Raw genomic sequence first — 27690 nt, 5'->3', positions numbered from 1 at the left:
TAAAATGATCAAATTTATTATCAAATTAGCTGTTACAATCAGCTATCGATCCCTGAAAATTACCGCGACGTGCCGCCATTGTTGTCAAACGAAAATACTTGCCGAAAACCACTTTTTGAACTCAAAATTTCAAGGTATTTTCAATTGAAAAAATCAAAACAAAAACCACCATTTTGAAACAAAATCTTTTTTCTTTAATTATATTTCCGTTTCCGGTGAGTGTCGTGTGCAAAACGGCGGGAAATATGAATTGGGGAATGCACTGTATACAGTGTACAGTATATCGACTGACGTGACGTCGGGCGAGATATCTCGCCTGCAGTAGTCAGAAGGTTAATACAACATGTTTTTGTAAAGTACATATATGCAACTTTAATTCTACTGATTCTTTACTAGATATTCAAATGACGTGGTGTCTTCTTGAATGTTAATGATATCAACTTAGACTGACGTTATTTTGAATGTCTTACATATACTCGACATTTCTGAATACTTGACAGATTTCAATGTAAAGTTTCTGTTGAACATTTTTCATTTGATGATTCTAAATGCATACATTGCTTATACACATGGCCATAAACGTAATGCCGTTACCTGATTACTATTTGATTCTAAATGCATACAATGCTTACATGGCTGTAAACGTAATGCCATTACCTGAGTACTGTTTGATTCTAAATGCTTACAATGCTTACATGGCCGTAAACGTAATGCCGTTACCTGAGTACTGTTTGATTCTAAATGCATACAATGCTTACATGGCTGTAAACGTAATGCCATTACCTGAGTACTGTTTGATTCTAAATGCATACAATGCTTACATGGCTGTAAACGTAATGCCGTTACCTGAGTACTGTTTGATTCTAAATGCATACAATGCTTACATGGCCGTAAACGTAATGCTGTTACCTGAGTACTGTTTGATTCTAAATGCATACAATGCTTACATGGCCGTAAACGTAATGCCATTACCTGAGTACTGTTTGATTCTAAATGCATACATTGCTTACATGGCCGTAAATGTAATGCCGTTACCTGAGTACTGTTTGATTCTAAATGCATACAATGCTTACATGGCCGTAAACGTAATGCCGTTACCTGAGTACTGTTTGATTCTAAATGCATACAATGCTTACATGGCCGTAAACGTAATGCCATTACCTGAGTACTGTTTGATTCTAAATGCATACAATGCTTACATGGCCGTAAACGTAATGCCGTTACCTGAGTACTGTTTGATTCTAAATGCATACAATGCTTACATGGCCGTAAACGTAATGCCGTTACCTGAGTACTGTTTGATTCTAAATGCATACAATGCTTACATGGCCGTAAACGTAATGCTGTTACCTGAGTACTGTTTGATTCTAAATGCATACAATGCTTACATGGCCGTAAACGTAATGCTCTTACCTGATTACTGTTTAAAAGTATGTGATCTGAAAAGTACATGTATCACATTTTTATTACACTGGATATTCTATCTACGGTATTATATTATAATGTTTTAAATTTATCTTGCAATAACTATATATATATTATCAAGATATTATGACTACTTTTGCATTAGTTATAATCATCAAATGAATGTTGCATTCTTCAAAGTTACTAATTCTTGTATGTCCAGTTGACTGTTTAAAAAATTGTTATTTTAATATTTTGAATGTTTTTAGTATGTAGATAGTGCAGGTACGAAGGCATTCAACATACTACTATGGAAAACGGTAAAGTTGTAAAGTAAAAGATTGAATTCATTAATATTTAATTTAGTAATATGTGGGTTGCAGGATAAATAAAATAACTAGTTACTGTTTAAGATTTCGGGTTTGTCCTGTTCAGATCGAATGGCAAATGCAGGATAAACCCGGTATCTTAAGACAGGAACCAGTCATTCTCTATGTACAATAATATGTCTAATATAGAATAACTGTGATATTACATATGTAAGTGGGTACATGTGTGAACATATTTATACATACTAACACAAATGCAAACACATATCTGTACTTCATTATCTTTATTTGTAGGTGAACTTCATTGATAAGTATAACGTTTCTTCAGTCAAATATATGTACAATTCATCCCTTGAGTTGCTACAGCTTTCTTTTAAGTAAACCTAAAAGCAATTTTTAAATCCCAAAATATCATTAGTGCTATTATTGGTAAGCATGAAAACCAAAGATACTTTTTCAAAACAGATTGCCTTAATTCATGTCATTCATTTCAACTTATATTCATGCTTATATCAAACCAATCTCGGCTATCTGGGATGTCTGTCCAGGACAGTAAGTGACTTGTTAATTGTTAGTGGTTAGTGAGAGAGAAGAGAGTGTCGTGGCCTATCTGGGATGTCTGTCCAGGACAGTAAGTGACTTGTTAATTGTTAGTGGTTAGTGAGAGAGAAGAGAGTGTATAATGGCCTTTGAGTCATTAAACCTTGCTCTGGCTGGGAGTTGGTACCTAGCTGCAAACCCTGTACCTACCAGCCTTATGTCCGATGGCTGAACCACGACACCAACGAGGCCGGTACCACACTGTGAACCCTGTACCTACCAGCCTTATGTCCGATGGCTGAACCACGACACCAACGAGGCCGGTACCACACTGTGAACCCTGTACCTACCAGCCTTATGTCCGATGGCTGAACCACGACGCCAACGAGGCCGGTACCACACTGTGAACCCTGTACCTACCAGCCTTATGTCCGATGGCTGAACCACGACGCCAACGAGGCCGGTAGATTGCCTTCAGATATTACACCACATTTTATATTGGTCAGGTAAAAAAGTAAAAATGCTATTTTGAACCGAGAACTTGATCGATCTGTGGTGCTAAGTCCCATTATATGCAATAATTATGGAGAGATAGTCCATTCTTTGTATTATATTAGTGTTTATGTATATATTGATGTAGAAATATACTTATTTTAATTACCTTTTAACAAAAATTAGGTCAAATAAATATCCAAATAGATCATTTCTATGCACATGAAATCATTGGTTATGGCCTGGGAAGTAGATAAACTTGTCTAAATGGTCCTGAAATCATTGGTTATGGCCTCGGAAGAAGATAAACTTGTCTAAATGGTCCTGAAATCATTGGTTATGGCCTGGGAAGTAGATAAACTTGTCTAAATGGTCCAGAAATTAATTCTATTAGCGGGACAGTTAGGTATTTACCAATTACGAAAATCTACTTCCCCAGCACCTGTTAATTGCCCAATTACACGTTTGTCGGTGTGTGCAATCAAAAGGTAACGACGAGCTGATGCTGTTTCACAGTACATTTTCTGAACAAGTTTATTGCATAAAGTATTACATAACACTTATAGCAAACATACATTAATGGAATACATCAATAAATGAAAATATCTTGTTAAAGAAAGACAATGGTTTGCAGATACTCTAACTGACATCCTCTAAACTTGACCCCCAACCCTTACGGTTGTTTTTCAAGCAATGAAAATTTAAAGTTTGTGTTGTTTAGTGACACCACTAGAGCACATTGATGTATTAGTACCTGTCCGTCCTATGTATAGTTTTCTAGATGTTTTTTTCACAATGCCTAGAGCTATTGCACTACAATTTTGTATATAGCTTTATCATCAGGCCTTCTAGAATACGGTGGCCCAATGCCCGAGGCCAGTGTTTTTTGGATTCGGGCCAGTAAAAGTTACTTTGTGCAATCCCGATGGCAAGTGGTGGTAAAAAAAAAAAAAAATCTACAATGCTACGATCATACAAAAACAAAAGAAACATCTACAAGTTACTTCTTTCGATTTGCTATCACATACAATATTTCACTAACAAATAGTTGGCCACCAGTAATCTCTGACCCATCCATGACATCAATATACCTACTGATATAACTTTATTAAAGATATAAAGTGTAAACATTGGAAAAACAAAAGTTCATTGTTTTGCCGCCATTTTGTTTTTTACACTGAAATCCAAAGTTTTGTTACTCTAATACTAATAATATGCAAAACGGTAACCAGTCTTTTATTAGTTTTAAAGTTTGCACGTCACTATTTACAAATACTTTGAATGTGTAAATTATTAATTTAATTTATAAAATATAAATTGCAAAAAAGTTTTTTTTTGTTTTTTAAAAAGCTTAAGAACACAGTATCATGAAATAGATAAATTTAACAAAGTACCCAAATTGCAAAATTACTAATATGATGTGTCTGTTGGAGGGGAGGGGGGAGGGGGGGGGGCTTAAACTGCAATACATGTACACTTTATGCTAGTAAAGGTTCTTAATTGTTTCTTTTCTCTTTGTTTTTTGAGGGGGTGGGTAAGTTAACATTCATAAGTAAATGAATAATGTTGTTAATTGTTGTAATATCTCGGTAACATGGATTATTTTTTATAACTTAGGTGGTTTTAGTGGAAACAATTATTTAAAAATTTTAATAGGTACGGTAACTTTATTCTAAACTGATGAAAATTATTTGCATATTTTTCTAAACAAACCATAAAGCATGCCCAATGAGCCTATCTGTTGTGTAAATTGACAAATTGATTAAACATGATCTCAGTATGAAAAATGGACATTAAAAAGTTAATTATTTTAATTTACAGGGGTTTGTTTTGTTTTATCAACAGTTAAAATTGGGCAAGTGAATTTTTCACCATGGCCAATGAATTTTCAAATCCACTGGCCATATATGGCAAGTGAATTTTAAAAATATTCTAGAACCCCTGTTTATCATATACTATTACATATCAAGTTTGACTTTCATGACGATTTACCCATTTTGGACAGAGGTATGGGCCTTGAAATTAGGAGATACAGAAATTTGTTTTTCAGACTTTTCTCCCAGTGCCTCAAGATATTGAGCTAAACTTTTGTATATGGCTTTATTGTGTTCCGTTACGTTTGACTTTTATGGCAGTTTACCCATTTTTATACAGAGTTGTGGCCCTTGAATGTAGTAGATACGAAAGAAAAAAAATTCTGACTTTATCCTAATGCCTCAAGATTTTAAGCTGATATTTTCTGTATAGCTTTATCTTAATCTGCTACACAAATGCTTTGACTTTCATGTCAATTTACTCATTCTTTACTCATAGTTATGACCCTTTCCAACTTAGGAGATATGAAAATGCCCGAAAATATTGAAATCAACTTTAACTTCCACAGCAATTTACCCATTTTTCAGAGTTATTGCTCTTGAACTTAGGCGATATGAAAATTTGTTGGGCCCAGTAGTGGACATGTAATGAGTTGGCAGTACTCTCAGAATGCTGGTTAATCATTGGCTATTAATATGTCAGCACTTAATCATTTCGAAAGGAAGCCTGCTACATTTTTTCATTAGCAGCAAAGGATATATTATAAGCACTTTCCCATTAAAAGCACAACACATAGGGCATTGGCTTGGGTGGGGGAAACCAACAAATCAGCACCTAGGTTCACCGATGGTATTTGATCTTCAGACAATGACCATTTCAACTGAGCTAGATCCCACCCCTTCTCAAGCAAAGAAAGAAAGAAAGGAATGTTTTATTTAACGACACACTCAACACATTTTATTTACGGTTATATGGCATCAGACATATGTTTAAAGACCACAAAGATTTTGAGAGGAAACCCGCTGTCGCCACACAGGCTATTCTTTTATGACAGGCAGCAAGGGATCTTTTATTTGTGCTTCCCACAGGCAGGATAGCACAAACCATGGCCTTTGTTGAACCAGTTATTGATCACTGGTCGGTGCAAGTGGTTTACACCTACCCATTGAGCCTTGTGGAGCACTCACTCAGGGTTTGGAGTCGGTATTTGGATTAAAAATCCCATGCCTTGACTGGGATCCGAACCCAGTACCTACCAGCCTGTAGACCGATGGCCTACCACGACGCCACCGGGGCCGGTCTCAAGCAATGAAGGCAAAACAATACATGTACAATACTCAGTTTAGTTTCCAGATTAGCTGTCAGTGTTGGAAATATCACTGTATATTCTTTCCAAGACATACAACTTCAATCTTTCTTGATTTTTGTCAAGCCTGATGACTTCTGTAACAAATTTCCAGTAGAGGGAAAATAAGAAAGGAATACAAATAAAAAATACATAATCATAGTGGCATTGGTATATTTTTATCTTTAATCATGAACCCGAAACAATTAATAAACATTAAAACATGAAAGAAAAACAAAATGTTTGATCACATAAGTGAAAAAAACAAATTGTATATATTTTAAATATATATAAATAATATTAAAAACAAGGAATAAAAGTTATGTATTTTAACTCCGATATATGTATAAAAAGTATGAGTATTCAGTACTGTGTCCTGAAAATTAATAAACAATAACTCCGTTGGAGCGTTTGACAATTTGAGCTAGCACACGTTTAGACAAAACAATTAAAGGAGACCGGACACCAAACCATATATACGGTGTAATGAATTTGTTTGCTGTCATAAACCATAACACCCAACTACCGCGCTCCCCTTATTGACCAAGTTAAGCGTGCCAGTCTTGTTTTGGGGTTTTTTTCGCCGATGTTTGCCAGAAACTGTCGACAATTGATGAGCTAGACCCGTGACGTCATCGATGAGAGGAAAACGGAAGAAACTACTAAGCAGCATGGACGAACTTAGCGATTCGAGTGACGAAGAATTGTGTCCAGCTGATGCTAATGGCATCAAACCGTACCAGTTTGAACCACTTATCACAGACTTTTTTCCTAATCCTGGAAATGTTGTCTTAGATGAAAATTCGGATGAATGAACTGCCGAAGAAGACGAGGAAGCCATACGGTCATAGACTAGCATACAAGCAATTTTTAAAACATAATTTTTTATGACTTTTTTAATGTAAACTGAAGCAAATGGACCTAATTAGAAGAAAAGCACACAAAATGTAATAATACTTCATCACAAATCTTGTGCAGCATAGATGTAAATATGACACGTCAGTGGATATTCCAGAGGCCGATTTCGCAAATTTGCAAAAAGCGTCCCCTCCTCACCAAAGCAAGATATAATAATTTAACAAAAAAACTAAAATTAGCACACTTTTCTTTGTTCTTGTAACTAGTTATCCTCCAAGTTTTAATGTGTTTGGTTAAACCGTGTATTTTTAATTATTAAGAAAATGTGTTACCAGTCTGCCGAAACTGTCCACAGCCGGGTATAGAAACACAGAAATGTTGGAAAATATTATACTGTTGCCACATACTGACAATCAATTTACAACTAATATGTCATATCGACAATATTATTATGTAGTCTTTGCATTTATTAATATAAAATACAACAGGCCCATAGGAACTGGGGAGGGTCGGGCTTAGGGGCTTGTTCTCCATCACACACTCTAGGATGAAAATTTAAATTTTCACTACTCTACATAAATAAAGATGATACAAAGATAAAAATCTAGTTTGTATCCTTCACTAGAGACTGTATCTCCCCCCCCCCCTCACACACACACACTTCAAATATCGTTTCTACAGGCCTGTGCATATGTAGATAATATGTAGAGGGTGAGGTTAGGAGCCAGTTCCTTTTATCTTTAGGATTTTGTAATATGATTTCAAACCAACTGTTTCAGGTAGTTTGCTCCACATACTGACATAAAACACATTTGTTATATATTGGAATAAAATAAAAATAATTACAATATATCCAGAAGGAAGAAGGAAGTCCTGATGAAAATATATTACAGGTCAAATATATTACAGGTAAAACAAAATAATATATGATGCTTATTCCATGTGGTAATTATTGTTAATTTTGCTTTAAATTGCTAGATGCCAAAAGTGATTAATTATATTATTTTATGGTAACAGTTGAAAATTAGACGACCAATTGTTTCAACCTCTGCCAAAGGTACCAGGTTTTCTGCCAGAAAATAATTTGAGGGTACGTAATAAAACAGCCGCCCCCCCCCCCCCCCCCCCCCCCCCCACTTGTGAGCTTTTTTTTATCACATTAATTTTTGCCATTGTAACCAAAATCTGATGTAGAGTTTATACCCGGTCCATCAGTACCCCCCACCCCACCCCACCCCACCCCCACAGTCGTTTCTACGGGCCTGTAAAAACTAAATATATTCAAAGGAGTATATTGGGTAGTTATAGGTTTGAAATGTGTTTTATTGGACATTTTATTTCATGCACTTTTACAAATTTTAGTACATACAATGTCATGTCAGTTTACCCTCCGCACCCTCTGGCAGAAACCCAGGGGTAGGTAAACAATCATTTGGTGTAGAGTATTTTTAATATGACATACAGAAAGCATTGAAAAGTACAATTTTATTATGCTTTAATAATCGACATTAGCTTTAAAACTAATAAACCATCATTCCTTCTGGCCAGAGTACATTACAAAATCAGTCGGAAGTCGCTAGGTCAAATTGTTAGATAATTATCAGAATGCATTATACACGTTAAAATACTGTTATCCCCATCATGTTTGGTACCACAATGAGGCTGGGGATTCCCTCTATCTAATAAAGAACAGGTGACACCGTCATTATCCTTTATTTACCAATCAGAACGTTTGAAACAAACCAACCATGGTGTAAACAAATTCCTTTGTTACCAAGCAGATGACTTGAAAGCCAGTGTTTGATTGGCTACATGACTTCTGCGCATGCTCAGTGCGCATTTCAGGGCACACTTCCTTTTGGCAATTTTTACAAGCATGGTATGTCGAAATAGCGAAGTTGTTGAATTTAAATGCGAACGATAGGGAAAATTTAAGTGATTTAGTTCACGAATACCTTGGAAATCCTTGGGAAGAAGGTAATTAAACAGATAACTCAGACGATGACGGTAGTTCCATGGATTCTGAAGACAAATTCGACCCTAGACTGATTGGCTTCGATTCGGTCATGCAAAACGATGCGATTGCGGAGTATGCGACGTGCACAGCCGAGCATTTTGATCAAGTTGAATGGGAAAAGGCTACCAAATTCAGGTGAGTAAATTATTTATTCATACACTGCCTATGACTATCCAACTCAGGTGCCTATCATGTTTATTTCTGGTTATCTTTATCTCTGTAACAATCTACTAATAGACACTATAAATTCCACTACACAGTGTTGTTGTTTTTCTAGTAATAAGTGAAGTTTGTAATATTTTACAGACATTATGCTTGAGGGAAGAATCAAAATTAAAATGATAATTTTGCAGGAAAGCCTCCGTTTTTGCAAGTGTGATTGAGCTCTTTTGGTAATGCAGTTCAATACCGACTGCTCATAATATCTTTCCACTCATAATTTGAAAGAAATTTATTATTTCTTTATTTTCAGTTGTGTTTGCAAGTATGATCATGGTGATCCATGTTACCGACAGTTTATCCCAGAAGAGATGATAAGGAGAAGAATGGCTATGAGAGAATTAACACCAAGTAAGTGCAGGCAAACACCAGGTCATTTGAGTTTGAAGATGCTAAACGCATAGTCCAGTACCTGACAAACTACGCAGATGAAAATGCATTGGTTCTCCCTGGCCGTGTAGCAGGTTTCAAGAGAGATGACATCAAACTTATTCCCTCTTCACACACCAAGATTGTTGTGTATACACGTTACAAGGAAGCTCTTGAAAAAGCAGGTAAATACTTTATTAGGGCTAAACACAACTTTAGTGCAGAATAGAATAGTGCTCACCCTGTCCACTGCTAAATTAGCCAATTGCTAATTTTTATGCAAAATGGCTACAATATTTAGTATTTGGCTAAAAAAATATCACTTAAATTATTCCCATTTTAATCATTTAAAAAACCTTCCATATTTTCTGAAAATTAGCTAAACATAAATATATTCTAGGGTGAGCCCTGTGACATTTTAATTTGCCATAATCACACTAGACCCACTGGGAACTTTAAATGGGAGCCATCACTCCAGGTCCTTACCATCTACATTTTTAATGTAATTCTACAAGTGGACTAAATATCGAATATTATCAGTGCTCAAAGTACAGGGAAATTATAGTAATAATTATTATGTTACATGTTTTTTTAATAACAACAATTAACACCTCTCACAATTTGGTTTTTTTTTTTTTTTTTTTACTGCAAGGTCTGATAATGCATTTGTATAATAATTATGTAAAAAAAAATTCTGCTTGATAACTAATGACTACAGTTAACAAATCTTGGTATTTCTTTGTTATTCATTGCTTATGATTATTTTCTTATTTCTAGGTCAAAGGGTCATGGGTTCAAGCAGCTTTTATGAATTTTGAAATGACTGATTTATGTTGGACTTGCCAGAACAAAAACAACCTGATCTTCAGGAGTGCCAATCTGACTGACGCTAACAAGAGTGTGAGAGTCCGACAAGTGAACTTCCTGATCGATGAAGCCCACCTCGTCAGTAAAGGGTCAGTAATGTGTCCCTGCAGTAAAGGGTCCAATGCGGCCCAATTTCCTTGTTCCAAGGAAATATGGAATGCTGTTGTGTCCTTCTTGCACTACTTCTTCAGCAATTATGGCATTGGAGAAACTGATGTTCATCTCCACTGCGATAATTGCTCTGGACAAAACAAAAATCGTTTTGTTATTTGGTATTGTGCTTGGAGAGTGGCAATGGGTTTTCATAAATCCATCACTTTCTAATAGCAGAACACACCAAATTTGCCCGACTGGTGTTTTGGGCTTCTGAAGAAGGCATTTAAGCGCCATCTGGTGCCTGCTCTTAGTGTATTGGAGGAAGTGGTGAATGGGAGTGCAGCAGTTAACATTGCTCAGGTGACTGGAAAAGAAGATGGCACAACAGTTGTCCCCGTCTGTGACTGGCAAGCCTTCTCAAAGGACTCTTGCAAACCTGTTCCTGGTTTAAAGAAATACAAACATTTCAGGTATGTATATCGACTCAAAATCAGATCATACTTGAGGTGAATTTCTTACTAACCATTTCACGGAGTGAAAAGTAACTTCTGAAAATACTAAGAAAGAAAGAAGTATTTTATTTAATGACACATCAAACACATTTTATTTACGGTTATATTGGTGTCATACATATGGTTAAGGAACACAAAAATAATCAAGATAGGAAACCTGTGGCAGCTCCTGCCACATGGTCTACTGCTACCGAAAAGCAGAAAGGGATCTTTCATATGCAATTTCCCATAGACAGGACAGTACATACCACATCCTTTGTTAAACCAGTTGTGGGGCACTGGTTGGAATGGAAAAAGAGGCCAATAATTGATGAGTACTCAACTGACTGCGCTAAATTCAACCCCTAAGAATATAATTATTGGATCTTGATAGCAGATTATTTTAGTATTTATTGTGGAATACTATTAATAGCTATATGAAACCTTCCTTGCTGATGGATATAAAAGAATTTATACTAATTAGTTTATAATTGTTTTAAAACATTATTCTATTCTGGTCTGCTTAGTGTTGTTTTCATTTGTTTGTTATCCTGTGTTGTAAAAAAAATAATCATCTGCATTACCGTGCCATGGTCTTGACATGTAAAATATTAAAATAATCACTGCATCTTTTTCAGGTTTGATGCTGATCATCCAGGGATGGTGTTTGCAAAGAAGGACACCGAAGGAGAAGAAGTTCCTTTCCAGTTCTGATGGCTGATACGACATTCCCAGATGGAGAGGCCACACGGATCAAACCTCCAGGCCTGCCCCTCCAGAGACAGCAGTATCTCTACAAATCAATCAGGGAATTTGTAGACAATCCTTTCAAAGACATTGTCTGCCCAAGACCAGATGAGATGCTGCCTGCAAATTCTGACGAAGAAGAACTAAATGACTGAGAATGTGGGAAATTGAGGTGCACAGAGTCGCGGTCGTCCACGTGGTCGCGGTCGCGGTCGTCCACACGGGCCACACTAGACAGGATATAATAATATGTGATGTGCATAATATGAAACCCAAATCGGGACTGAACATAAAATATAGAAAATTTGAATCTGTATTTTTTTATGTTTGCATGGGAATATTCTGATGATATTTTGTGTACATAAAGGTACACTATTAAAGAATATACACACCAAATTTTGTTTTCATGGTATTTAAAGAAATGTCCGTTGCTAAGGACTTTATCTGGACAACTTTGATTGAAAATTATGCTTTTCGAACATTTTTCCGAGGGCTTAAATTTGGCAACTTCAAAGTTAGTTTTTGTCCAATTCCCTTTCAGATAAGCCCAAAAATTGACCCATGTGACTGGTTTTGTGGTGGAGGGTCATATAATAACACTAATTATTTTGTAAATTAAATTTCCGATAAACCTGGAGACAAAGAAAAAAAAAGACGACTAAAAGGCACAACCAAAGAATCAACATGTGTACCGGTATTGCTTGATAACTCTTACCGATGACATATTGCCTCGCTTTCGTTCAGATCTATGCATAATCCCGCCCACTTCTGTTTTTACCTCAAACCTAAGACTCGCAGCTGACCGGCGACTCGCAGCGAGCCGTGCGTTGGAGTAATGCGGTCTTTGACGCTGACTTAATCCATTACACACTACATGTCTTTTGGTGTCCGGTCTCCTTTAATAACATCGCTGATTGGATGGCATTTAATAATAATATTGACCTCTACTGGCACTAGAGATAGCCGGTTTAGCTATTCCAGGTTACTCCCACTTGTAACAAAAAAGGTGGAAACCTTTTTTTTAAATTTTAAAGTCCTTTATAATTATTTGATATACTGCATTGAACAGTCAGGAAGAACTACATTTATAGATTATTTCAGTATAATTTATGCTATTTCAAGCAGTTTGTATTTCACAAAAGCCTCTTGCCTCGGACTCGGACACTCGACCCAACAGAGCTCCGTACACAGGCATTGACAAGTGTTGATTGTGACCAGTTGCAAACTCTGGGTCCTTTGTTTTAATTGGAGTATAATACCTTGGTAGCTTTCTATTTAATCTTGTGATCAGCTCAGTGGCCTTGACAAATGTCTAGCCTAGTGGCAGTGGATTGATACTACTGTAGGTCCAACTTATGGCAGACTAAAATCACAGATGTCGGAAACACCAGTTAGTTTGACCACTATTTATTTATTATTATTTTAAATCATGCTCAAGTTACTGATGTCTGGGCAGGCAGATCCAATTGACGGATAGGAATTTGTTCCAATAATAGAAATGGACAGGTGCTTCGGACCGACAAAAGTGGGTCTGGCAAACACACGTTTTAAACAAATAATTTCAGTCTCAGATATCGAGAATCGGTCCCAGACCGGGAAACAAGGGCTTTTCCCCACCCTTGATACATATACATATATATATACATACACACACACACACACACACACACAGACACATATATATAAATGATAAAAGAAAACACGTGTCAGTATATATGTATTTAAAAATAATTTAAAGAAATAACTATCCTTTTACATATTTCAATCTTATCTTTAGAAAGGAACTGCTAAATATGACGTCATACATATTATGACGTTACTGCAGTAGAAGGGGATTGATTTAATTACATCATTGTTGTTTTTATCTAACGAAGAGCATTAAGAAGTGGACAAAACTTTCTAATAAAATACATTTCCTTTGTCTTTCTTTTCACTTCATCATTGGTATCTATGTGATAAAATGGGAAAATGGTGAATTTAATATCTTTTTGTGCCGCACATGTATTTAAATGTGGACTCAAGGGTATGCATCTTGTTTCAGGTTGTTTTATTTGCTGTTTGTGTACACATACTCTGGCTCTCAGCTGAGTGGTATAACCAATCTATTGTTCTTTGCATGTAATTACATAAATAACATTGTTAACCGAACAATCTATATCCCTGTGTACCCAAAATAAACCTTTGTGGTTGAATTCTATAAGTGTGCCTTCTAAAATATGGTGGCATGTTCCACAGTGACTTCGGTTACACTTTTTGAAACTGCATTTATGTTCTACTGTTGTAGATTCAAATCGTGCTTTTGTCAATATCTGTTTCAAGTTTTTGCTTTGTCTCTTACTATTTATAATTGAAATAGAGTCTAGTATGGATGACATTTTTTCATTTTGTTTTAAAATGTGCAATTCTGATAAGATCTTTTTATATATATCGGGGTTCTGCGGGTTATGGGTGGATACAAAGGCGAGCAGCCTTTTGTGCTGAAACAATTTGTTTTGGTTTTAAAAGATATTTTCTATCTAATACTACTGCCTTTTTGATACTATCTGATATTAGCTGTTTTGGATATCCTCGCGTTGTTGAGTTCCCGGAGACGTTGATCACGTGTTTGTATATTTGATACAATCATACAGATACGCCGTGCTAGGTTATATGGTATACTTCTTCTCGTATGACTCGGATGACAGGATGAGAAAGAAAGGTACTGTTTGCTATCAGTTGGTTTGTAAAATATATCAGTTTCTATTATGCATCCACTCTTGATTACTAAAGTGTCTAGAAAAGGAATTTTCTTTTTGTCTGTTTCCATGGTAAAGTTTATGTTACTATTCAGTGTGTTAAGTAACTCATGAAATAATTCCAAACAGTGCTTGGACAAAGGCCACAGTATGAAACAATCATCTAGAAAACGTTTCCAGTTCTTCTTGAAATATAGCTGAAAGTTTGATCCAAATATATTTGTAATTTTAGTTTCTAATATTTGCTCTAGGTAACCTAAAGTCAGTGTGGCATAGCTTGGTGCCATTTTGGTACCCATTGCCGTCCCTTTAATCTGTTTGTAGTGTTTCCCATCAAAGTAAAATATATTGTTTTCCAATATATATTTCATGCTTTCTACAATTAAAGACTTCGAAATTCGTTCTGGCAAAAGTTCAGGATATTTGGTTAACCAGTATGACACTGCGGTGATTCCAAGGTCATGTGGTATGCTAGAATATAGTTTTGTTACATCAAAATGTTACCAGTACGCTTTCTTCCATTGTCTTTTCTGGCAGGTTGTTGATGAAATTCATAGTGTCTCTTGTATAACTGGTTTCAACAATATATCAATGAAATTGCTCAGTCTGTGGGTTGCACACACCAGGCCAGCTACAATTGGTTGTAACTGTAAGTCATTAGGATGCAATAATTCTACATAACTTTTCTGTGCTTCTCTGCACATAGAATTAATAATCTGGCTCTTATGTACTTTAGGAAGGCCATAAAAATTGCTCTCCTTACATTCAAAATTTGTTAAATAATCAAATTCCTTTTTGGTCAGTTCTCCCTCAAATCGTTTTATAAATGTTTCAAGTTGTTTAAAGTTGTTTGATTTTACCTCTGTAATTTCTATGTAATTATTCTGATCTTCAATTATGGAAAGAGCCATTTGTTTGTATTTAGCAGTATTCATGATAACAATAGCACCACCCTTATCCGCTTGTTTAATAACAATAGACTTATCATTTGCTAAATTTAATAAACATTTTCTTTCATAATCTTTTATAGTTGAATTTGATTTAGGATTGTTATTGAGAGGATATTTTGAAACTATTTCGATATGATCATCTAGGTTTCTATTCCTACCTTTTATTGTTGAATTTGATTTAGGATTGTTATTGAGAGGATATTTTGAAACTATTTCGATATGATCATCTAGGTTTCTATTCCTACCTTTTATAGTTGAATTTGATTTAGGATTGTTATTGAGAGGATATTTTGAAACTATTTCGATATGATCATCTAGGTTTCTATTCCTACCTTTTATAGTTGAATTTGATTTAGGATTGTTATTGAGAGGATATTTTGAAACTATTTCGATATGATCATCTAGGTTTCTATTCCTACCTTTTATTGCACTCCAATAACTTTTATTCCAAACTATAGAATCATCATTAGAATTATTGTTTTCAAAAAAGTATTCAATGTATCTTAACTGGCGACAGAATTCGTTAATATCTTCTTTTAATTCTTCTATATTGTTATTCTTTGGTGTGGGGGTAAATTTCAAACCTTTTCCAAAACCCGTGTTTTTGTGACAGTGAATTTTCGGTGAGATAAGTTGATTATTTTTATTTCCGCCTCCTGTGGGTGATTTTCAGCCAACCTGTCTGTTCTGAGCTCCTGCAGTGGGCTAAAAAAGGGTTCGACCCTTGTTCTCTGTGGTCTGTTTTCCACACTGCTTGTGACTTGTTGATTCTCTCTTTGGTCTGAATTTCTAAGGGTGTTGTTTCTCTGCCTTTGGCTCGAGGCTGTTCTGTGATGATGCTCTGTATTGTTGTTATTTTGACGACTACGGCCATTTTGTGTTTTTCGTCCAGTGTGTGTTACGTATCGGCTAGTCCTTTTTTTATTACCGTATTTCGGATGTTCTCTATACATTAACTCTTGCTTTTCAGTGTTGTTTTCATGATGTTTGTTTCTCCAACCATGACTGCTATTATTTTGCATACATTTCCACAAATCTACACAAATAATGAAATGTTGTTACCACCATGAAGTTATGCACTTTATTTTACAACCATTCTGATTTCATTCATTGAAAGACATAATGGATAATTTTGGATTATTTATAAAATTATTTCAAACATTTATAAATGTATGTATACTGCAGGGAGGGAATCAGTTTCCAAAACCAGATTTATTATTCTTAGATTTGGATTATTTATTAAATTATTTCAAACATTTATAAATGTATGTATACTGCAGGGAGGGAATCAGTTTCCAAAACCAGATTTATTATTCTTAAATTTGGATTATTCACGAAAAGGTATGGTTGGTGTGAAAAGTGTTAATGTTTTATTCATCTATTGTGCAAGAAGCCTTCACTAGATGCTAACGGAGAATCCAGCTTGGCACCCAATTTTCTCTCAGTTTTCTGCAGTAAATAACTTTTGTACTGTAAACATAACACATGTGGCATTCCTACCACCAGCCCTGTAAAAGGCAGGGCATGACTGAAATATGATAACATTCGTACCACCAGCCCTGTAAAAGGCAGGGCATGACTGAACTATGATAACATTCGTACCACCAGCCCTGTAAAAGGCAGGGCATGACTGAACTATGATAACATTCGTACCACCAGCCCTGTAAAAGGCAGGGCATGACTGAACTATGATAACATTCGTACCACCAGCCCTGTAAAAGGCAGGGCATAACTGAAATATGATAACATTCGTACCACCAGCCCTGTAAAAGGCAGGGCATAACTGAAATATGATAATATTCGTACCACCAGCCCTGTAAAAGGCAGGGTATGACTGAAATATAAAATTATAATGAACAGTTGTTTATACAGTTTTGGAGACTGATATTTAGTCTATTGTTGAACACCACTAATTTGGTTTAATTGCTAAACAGAGGGCATTGAGACACATATATCCTTTGGCCTTGCAAACTAACAATAAATCACAAATTGATAGGCTGAGTCATGCAATTGTACAATGTAAATATTTATAAAATGTTTTAGTGCACCTTAAAATTTATCAGTTGGTTTTAAAATGATTGTCTTAAAATTTAAAATGATTGTGATGCAAAACGTATATAATGTGGTCATTGTTTTCAATCGGTGAAAATAAGTTGAGTATTAGATAATGAATGCGAGAATTGAATGTCTTGGATCCAAAAATGTCCTATTTACAGTAAAAAGTATTTGGGGGTGGGCTTAAACAGTAATATATGGCCACATTTTACTCTTGGTGCTCATTTCCATGCTGATCTTGGATTTAAATGATGATGCAATATATCAGTTACAAAAGATTATTTTATTACTAGACCTTTGCAGCAGTTTGTTTTCTTTTGTACAAAACACATTCATGTAGTTTAATGGAAATGAATACATCTATTACTTGACAGAGAAGAATTTTTAAAAATAAAACGCTATTAAAGCAGATACAACAACGAATATTTCATTCAGTTGACTGATCCATTACATAAAGGATTAAAGCAGATGCAACAACGAATAAATCATTCAGGATTAAAGCAGATACAACAACGAATATTTCATTCAGTTGACTCATCCATTACATAAAGGATTAAAGCAGATACAACAACGAATATTTCATTCAGTTGACTGATCCATTACATAAAGGATTAAAGCAGATACAACAACGAATATTTCATTCAGTTGACTGATCCATTACATAAAGGATTAAAGCAGATACAACAACGAATATTTCATTCTGTTGACTCATCCATTACATAAAGGATTAAAGCAAATACAACAACGAATATTTCATTCAATTGACTGATTTTTGCTGTAACGGATGACACTCATTTGGAAGGCTTTATATTGATGGACACCTTACAGTTCATGAAATAACCAGCTTAATGAGTTAACCATCTCTTCTGCCATTACTCTAAACCATCATAGAAAAACATGTGATCTCAATTTATAGACAACTATCTCAAACATTTTGATCTTCTTTATCCTTCCTATATGAACAAATCTGTCAACGTTTAGTCAAGAAAAAACAGGTGTGTGTTGAAAAAGCATGAGATTTTTTAAATTCACACAATTTAACCCCAAATTGCAAGGGTTTTTTTAGGTTTTTTTTATTACAATACGTTATATGAACATTACATAAATAGAGGGTATTATACGAGCTTGTGTGTCGTACTGATTTTACGAAACATGAACATGAATCCTGACATGAGTTTCGTAAAATCATTACCATTCACACACGAGTGTAATAATTTCTTTATTATCCACATTATCCAAAATATTATTTTCTCGAATAATACGCTAGGACCAAGTCAAAATGTAACTAAAAGAGATGAGGTCATTGTGATAAGCGTTTACACTGGGAAAGCCGCATTAATTTATAACATCGTTTCACAAAATTATATCATTCGTTGTTTACGTGAAATCATTATGACACGTGGGTCATACTGGTTATATTTCCCTGAATATCTTGAACTATGTGGATAATAATGTCATATATACTTGTTAACTTTAGACCGTGGCATTAAAAATATAACAAAAGTAAAACCTCATTACCGACATCGTGTGAAATATACTGGAATTATACCCATTTTCGTGAGACATTTATTAATTGTACAAAAATAATCTCTTGAAGTGTACTCTTGTTACCAACATTTTATTGCCCAAACATACAAAACAAACTGATACAAGTATTGTTTATATATCTAACTGATATTTCGTTGTCTTGCTGTGACATGTGATTTTAACAGCGTGTGTATCGCTGTCAACTCTGGGCCAGAGTCTGGCACTTCAAACTTGTCATAGTTGCATCATGTATGCAAGTCATTGGGACTAAATTGGATAGTTTGATATATGGCTTGTTGAATCAGCGGCAACACGCTTCGTAGCAATTACAATGACTGGGCTGGGGACTCTTATTTACGTGTCCTTATCCACTTAGGTTCAGGCCTTCGTAGCCATTACGATGACTGGGCTGGGGACTCTTATTTACGTGCCCTTATCCACTGAAGGTTCAGGCCTTTGTGGCCATTACAATGACTGGGCTGGGGACTCTTATTTACGTGCCCCTATCCACTTAGGTTCAGGCCTTCGTAGCCATTACGATGACTGGGCTGGGGACTCTTATTTACGTGCCCCTATCCACTTAGGTTCAGGCCTTCATAGCCATTATGATGACTGGGCTGGGGACTCTTATTTACGCGCCCCTATCCACTTAAGGTTCAGGCCTTTGTAGCCATTACAATCACTGGGCTGGGGATCGATGAGTCGACTCTTATTTACGTGTCCCTATCCACTTAGGTTCAGGCCTTTGTAGCCATTACGATGAATGGGCTGGGGACTCTTATTTACATACCCCTATCCACTTAAGGTTCAGGCCTTCGTAGCCATTACGATGACTGGGCTGGGGACTCTTATTTACGTGCCCCTATCCACTTAGGTTCATGCCTTCGTAGCCATTACGATGACTGGGCTGGGGACTCTTATTTACGTGTCCCTATCCACTTAGGTTCAGGCCTTCGTAGCCATTACGATGACTGGGCTGGGGACTCTTATTTACGTGCCCCTATCCACTTAAGGTTCAGGCCTTCGTAGCCATTACGATGACTGGGCTGGGGACTCTTATTTACGTGTCCCTATCCACTTAGGTTCAGGCCTTCGTAGCCATTACGATGACTGGGCTGGGGACTCTTATTTACATGCCCCTATCCACTTAAGGTTCAGGCCTTCGTAGCCATTACGATGACTGGGCTGGGGACTCTTATTTACGTGTCCCTATCCACTTAGGTTCAGGCCTTCGTAGCCATTACGATGACTGGGCTGGGGACTCTTATTTACGTGTCCCTATCCACTTAGGTTCAGGCCTTCGTAGCCATTATGATGACTGGGCTGGGGACTCTTATTTACGTGCCCCTATCCACTTAAGGTTCAGGCCTTCGTAGCCATTACCATGACTGGGCTGGGGACTCTTATTTACGTGCCCCTATCCACTTAAGGTTCAGGCCTTCGTAGCCATTACCATGACTGGGCTGGGGACTCTTATTTACGTGTCCCTATCCACTTAAGGTTCAGGCCTTCTTAGCCATTACAATCACTGGGCTGGTGATCGATGAGTCGACTCTTATTTACGTGTCCCTATCCACTTAGGTTCATGCCTTCGTAGCCATTACGATGACTGGGCTGGAGACTCTTATTTTCGTGCCCCTATCTACTTAACCTTTAGACTACTGAATTCTCGTTGGAGTTATTTCCCCTCAGTACTGGATTAATTTTGGGGGAAATCAGTTATAGCCAGTACCTAACTTTGATCATATATAATGTTTGAAATACTTAAGAAATGCATAAAATAACTTATGTATATGAAACAATATACATTATTTTGGGGTTTTGTATTTTTTCTTTTGGCAAAAAGCCTTTTTTTTTTTTTTTTTAATAACAAGATATAACCATTTTTAAAAATCAACAAGTAATATATTAAACAACATTATGAATGCCTAGTAACACATTTAATTACATGTATCATATTTTCTTTGTGTTATTTAAATAAATAAATAAATAAGTAAGTAAATAAATAAATAAACAAAACAATTAACAAACAAACAAATAAATAAATAAACAATGTTATGTACATATATACAGGATTGCGGACGGGAGAAAACCTTAACAAGTAAACAGTAAGTATATTGGGTGTTTAGTTTACACTGGGTGTTTAGTCATATACATTTTATTGTTGAATTATTTTATTGGTCAAATAAATTAAAGAATTAAATTTCAATAAATAAACAATATATACAAATACTGCCTATGTGTCTTTGTTTCAACAGAATAGTTTTTGTTTGATTTTGCCCTAATCCTCTGGTTCATGGAGCTGTTTTGTGCACTTGATTTATATATTCCTGAGGGTATGGTAGCGCTCACAGCATGGAAAGGCACACAAGGATACAGAGCACTTGGCACACCTGAACTGGGTTTGATGGCATTTTACCTTTCTGTCGGAACATACAACACAGTCATTGCAGACCAGGCTACCAGACGGCATCTTTGTGGTGGTCACGCTCAGGAAGTGTCTTTCTGTCAGACGACTGGGGGGGTGGGGGGGGGGGGGGGGGGGTGTTACTTACTTGTCTACCTGCACGTGAGCACCCTAAGCGTTCGTAGCCATCCAACAACCCATAAATGACCGCAAGTCGGACTTTCTCCGGCTTGACATGAAGGCCCGGTTTTGAACATCTAAAAACAATCAGTGCGTTGCAAAATGTAACTTCTAACAAATAAAAAAATTACTGCGATAGTGGCTCAGGTGTTTATCTGCCCTGTCTACACCACCCATGTACTTTGTGTACAACTCGATGGCCTTTGGTTTTTCAACATCTCGGTGGAAGTTTGGGTGCGTCTTAGACTTCATGCGTTTAAAAAAACATGAACAATTGTGAATTGTACTCAGTACATTGACTTGTTTCTTATCAGTCCATGAGAGAAATAACATTTTGTCATCCCTAACAACCTTAACTGGGTCACCCTTTTTGATCTTACACTCTTTCACCTCATCAGGGACACCGCATCGATTTACCCGCAGGGTACCACATGCTCCCATCTGGTTGTCGGCAAGATCCTGAAATAAAGCAGGAGAGGTAAAAAAGTTGTCCATGTACACATGTCGGGCAGTGTTATACAAAGGCCGACACAAAGATGTAACAACAGAATGAGCAAGACCGTGGTCACGTACAGCATTTTCCTTACCGCAGTACACTTGCCAGTTGTACCCCGTCTTGGCGTCAGCCAACACCCAAGCTTTCATCCCCCACTTGTGCAGCTTGTTTGGTATATACTGCATTAAATTTGTCCTACCTTTGAATGAAATCATGCTTTCATCAACACTCACCTCTCTGTCAGGAAGGAAATATTTTTGAAAATTGGCAACGAGAAGGTCAATAAAAGGCCTCACCTTGAATAATTTGTCATGATTCGGGTTGTCCCTCGGCACATCTCTCGAGTTGTCACTGAGGTGAAAAAAATGCAAAATTTGTAAAAACCTGTCTCTTGACATGATCTCTCTGAATCCAGGCATCTCAGATACTTTATCATTTGTCCAGTAAGATGATTAGCTTGGATGTTTGGTGACTCCCATGGCTAACAAAATTGATAAAGATGCCCTGATCTCACCTGGTGAAACATTTTTCCACTGCCGAAAATTTGAAAATTGTTTCAAGTTTTCTTTGCCATCAACTGAAACAAAATACTGGTCGGCATATACATCGGTTTGTGTGACCATCAAACTGATAATTTCATCATTGAAAAACAAACTAAAAATATCGTACTCACTTGCGTTTTCCAGTATGTCTTGTGGGTCCCGAATTCTGTCTAAAATCAAAAAGCCAGCCGTGATCATATGCATTTTGCATTGGGTCGCCGATGTTTACACCCTCGCTTTCCTTCTCACTTTTGTTTTCACTCAATTCATCACCATTCATTCCTTCTGTCATTCACCCTAACGCTTGCCGATATTCGACATCGGTAAAACCTTCAAACTCACCATCACTTTCGCTGTCAGAATTGCCGAAAAATTCATTCAAATCGCCGGCAGCCGCCATTTTTGTTGCTTACACGATGAAAAAATCTGTGAAAAAAACCCAGTGTTTACAAACACAAATTACCGATCGATGACAGTTCAAGTCTTCCACCATATGCAATCCAGAATGTTCCCTAAATATAATTGACACATCATTTCCTCCCAAGATGCATTAGAAACCACAGGAAATACGATTTAGTAAAGCAGGTCCCAATGGTGAGATATCTCGCCTGCAGTAGTGAAGCACTTGCGTGACGTCGGCGAGATATCTCGCCTGCAGTACTCGGAAGGTTAAGGTTCAGGCACGCCCATCCCGGACTTAGTCTCTGACATAGCCATTACATTGACAACATTATAATCACGTGTCATTGTATAAACTCCATGTACTTTTTTAACAATGTACCACACAATTCTCACTTTGGCAAACGTTAAGCATTTGGGACAATTCGGCCTGTTACATTCTCAGAAACCAAAATTAGCCAACGTTTTTTCTCCTGCGCAAGTTTGCGGGAGGTTTGATCAAATACTGGGAGACTGCTGTGGAATCCAGGAGGGTTGACAGGTCTGCCTATGAAGTCTGGTTTAGACCAGGGTATTCTTGTAAAACTGCATTATTAAATATGGTCAATACAAGGCAACAATTTGTAGACAAACGTCTTTTAGTCTCTGTGACACTAACTGATTTTAGAAAGGCTTTTGACCATGTGAATCATAATATACTTTTACAAAAACTCCACATTTACAAAATTAGTTCCAGCTGTTCTAAATGGAGTACCGGTAGTTCTTATCTTAGCTTCAAGGACAAGTCATAGCTTTTGGTAAATGATCAGTCAAAATATATATGAACATAATCCACGGAGTACCGGTAGTTCTTATCTTAGTTTCAAGGAACACGTTATAGCCTTTGGTAAAGATCAGTCAAAGCATATATGAACATAATCCATGGGTGACATTCCTTTATATATAGATAAATCATTGTTGATCTCCTCTAAGTAGAAAAACATATTTAAAAAACACTTAAAATACTTAAAAACACAAAACTCTAATATTTTTACTAGGAACTCACAAGACACGTCAAAACTGTTAAGATAAACAGGGCGACCAACCTAATGGAAATATTTTTCCGGAATTTTCTGGTATTTTCATTTTTAAGCACACGAACGCCCCTTTCAAAACAATAGTTTTACAGCACGCGAAAACACCATTTTCAAAAATATTAAAAATAATTTAAGCAGCGCCATATTTGGCATATTTAAAAAATAACAACAACCAAAGAGATACATAACAATACAAAAATTTTATTATTTATTGGAATGTTATGTATTCAATAATAAAAGTATAAATCAATCCACATAAGTGACAGAATTTTTCTACTTGCTTTTTAAGCACATCCCTACTTTATGGCTTGTCTAGTAAAAGATGCTAAATATATTCAACAGTGTAAATAAAGTTACTATACCTAGTACAGCAATTAACTGCATTATCACACACACACACACACACACACACACACACACACACACACACAGACCAAACATCACAAATCATCACCAAAAAAATCCCCTAAACGCCTCAGTAGTGTAGTACAGTTTCACTCCCACCTACAGATTAGTAATAAAGTGACAAACTTGGGACCAATGTTATTTTTATGTGCCACATTTGCACTATTTCATCAGTGGGGTCTAACTAATTTGTGGTTAACTGAATCGGGGACAAAACGTCTGGTACCCACATTAAGACTGGCTATCGTTCTGCATTACGCTTACATTACTATTAGAGTCGCACTTTTCACGGCAAAATCTTATAATGGTTTGTAAAAATTTACATTGATTATAGTTTAACTTACTTGAATAAAACAAGATCGGTAGGTATATTAATTAATTAATATTAATATCATGAATGTGTCACGGATTAGTGGTAGGCAAATAGTATTTAGTGAAATGTTGCACGTGAAAGCATACGAAAAGAACTTCAACTTAAAAAGAGAATTGTGGATCCGTTTCTTTTGTTTTTGTACGATCGCAATTGTTCTGTTATATGTTCAGGTTTTTACACACCGTGGCAAAGTTACATACATCACCACAGAACCGATGTCTGCCCCGTAGTAATTACTATATGATATTTGAAATATCTTTAAAATAAATAAAACTACATAACAATTAAGACAAATTTCATACATGGCTTCAGTTTACTTGATTGTCAAAAAAAATTTCATTGGTCGGCTGTTGACAAATACAGCCAATAGACAAACGTCTTAGTAATAACATGAAACAGTCGATAATACCAAGTTCAGGTTGCAATGGAGAATGCAGAATGCTAAACTCTGTTTAATAAACTCTGGATTTAAAAATATAGAAAATAAAAAATATATTCAGAAATGGTTGCTTCCCAAAAAAAAATAATGATAGCGAATTTGGAAAAAATTCCAGATATTTGGCATTAATTCCGGAATTCCGGATATGGGTTAAAAATTCCAGATTTTTTGGAAAATTCCGGAAAGTTGGTCACCCTGGATGAATGATTTAATTATTAAACAAAGGACCTCTGATAGTCAGGTCCCATTTCTTTAAAAAAAAGAGTGCTTACTTATTGAAGTACGAGCATTTCTTTTTCACATACTTTTCTAACCTAATTTCAGGGTGCTGAGAAATTACATTTAGGGGGTCAAAATGACAAACATAAAAAGGTTGTATACGAAATTACACTTGTGTTGAAAATGCATTGTATTTAAGTATAATACAGTGTCACAGATTATGTTTTTAGCTATTTTTGTGCGCTAATTTCTTTAGGATTGTATCCAACATACTTTTCTAACCAAATTTAAATATGTTGAATCCAAAAACAGGTGTTGGCCATTTGATAAATAATGCTTATGTAGTCAAAATAACAAAAACATGCCTTTATACTTGGATATGACACAATAATAATGTTCAGACATTCATAATATTATGAAACGCCTAAATGTAATTCTTAAGATATTTTCTATATTAGAATAGAAAACCAAAATGTCTGTTTTCAAACGATGTAGATACAAATTAATGTCTTTACAAGCATCGAAATTAGAGGCAAAATTCTAAACGAAAATTTATTATCTCAGATAGGGAATTGTATTTTTTTTTTTTTTTTTTTTATTACCTAAAATGTGTTTTTTCGTACTTACGAAATTATTTGAAGACAAAATCCAGTTTGGGCTTCTTACAAATATTAAGACGACTAGAAACGCATTGAATAAACACACTGATATTCTAAAAAATAAAAAAAAATAAAAAAATTAATATGGAAGTTTAATCGTAGAAATATTTTATTAATTGGAAACATCTTACAATGCAGCAAACTCAGGAATGTCCCTTTAATCTTTTTTGCAATAAACGATTTACATAGGCCAGAAATACAGAAATATTCATCAAAGACTAATTTAAGACTACTATTTTAAAATAAAAATGTGTACGTTATATGTTCTTATTGCTGTTTCACGAGTTACTTCATAAAATTTAATATTAACCAGAATGCTGATTTCAAATTTTGATTAATGTATGGTTTTACTGTTTACAAGGGCAGTGTTTGATGAACACTGGGATCAGTATCTGTACTGGTATGGTACATGTTGTCATGGTTTTATAGGTACATGTGTATAATCGCATTAACTACAATCATTGGTGCACTGTTGATCATGCAGATGCTCATCGGTTGCTACATGCAATCCTTCTTGAATTTTTATGTGGTAATTTTATGGTCACAAGGCCCAAAATTGACAAACTGTAATATATAGTACAATCAGGTACAATCCTTGAGTTGAATAAGACATTTTACACAGACTATTTACAGCATACAAAGCTGACCTGGAAGTGAATACTTTGTTGGTGATAATGAATGACTTGCTATACCCATACCAATACCCATTGTTGAAACAAACTCAAGATTCACATGTACCTGAGAAATTACTCGGGAAGTCAGTCTTGATTGTTGGCGGACAGGCATTGGTTCAAAGTCCAAAACACAAAGGGATTAAAAGGTTTGAGAAATATACTGACATATGTTGTAATTGATTGCTGCAAGTCTCTGTTAACCAAACTAAATGTACAAATTAGATATATATATATATATCCCGTAAGGTTGCCAATACCTCATACTGAACAGAAAGCAGTGTAAAATATCTAATTTCCTCTGAAATTTTAATAAAAACTTTGCGTTGAATGCAAAATGGGTGGGTGGTTTCACTGAGGATGATGCCTTGTTGAGTAGTAACATTGAGTTGAATGTAGAATAACCAAAGACAAAACACGGGGAATCTGATTCCAGAATAGCAGGGCTCGAACTGAGTTGAATGTAGAATAACCAAAGACCAAGCACGAGAAATCTGATTCCAGAATAGCAGGGCTCGAACTGAGTTAAATGTAGAATAACCAAAGACCAAGCATGAGAAATCTGATTCCAGAATAGTAGGGCTCCATCTGAGTTGGATGTAGAATAACCAAAGACCAAACACGAGGAATCTGATTCCAGAATAGCAGAGCTCCAAGTGAAGAATCTGTTGCCTGCGGCAATTTTGAAATGTTTTTGCCATATAGGTAAAATGCTCAAAGATGGAAATATTTAGTATGCCTACGGTAATTTTAAATTGGTAACTTTTGCAACAAATATAAAAACCAAAATAGTCCCTTCAGCCGACGATAATAATTTGCATCAGTTGGCAAAAACCTCCCATAGATGAAGTACCTGACTGACAGCAAATCATATTGCAACTGCGGCAATTGCTGTCAGTGCCATCGTTAAGTCCGAGCCCTGGAATAGTAGTTCATTCAATTCACTGTTCAAAACAATTGCTGTTGTT

General features: G+C 35.9%; 1 protein-coding gene across 1 annotated transcript in view; it reads left to right on the top strand.

Moving 5' to 3' along the window:
* The window catches only part of LOC121378064, a 293865-nt gene that overhangs the window by 204448 nt on the left and 61727 nt on the right, over positions 1-27690 (top strand). The gene's annotated exons all lie outside the window — the stretch shown is intronic.

The sequence above is a fragment of the Gigantopelta aegis genome, chromosome 7 (genome assembly GCF_016097555.1).
Source record: "Gigantopelta aegis isolate Gae_Host chromosome 7, Gae_host_genome, whole genome shotgun sequence".
In the NCBI taxonomy this organism is placed as follows: Eukaryota; Metazoa; Mollusca; class Gastropoda; order Neomphalida; family Peltospiridae; genus Gigantopelta; species Gigantopelta aegis.
The sequence above is the reverse complement of the archived record's forward strand: the minus strand, read 5'-3'. Positions and strand labels throughout refer to the sequence as shown.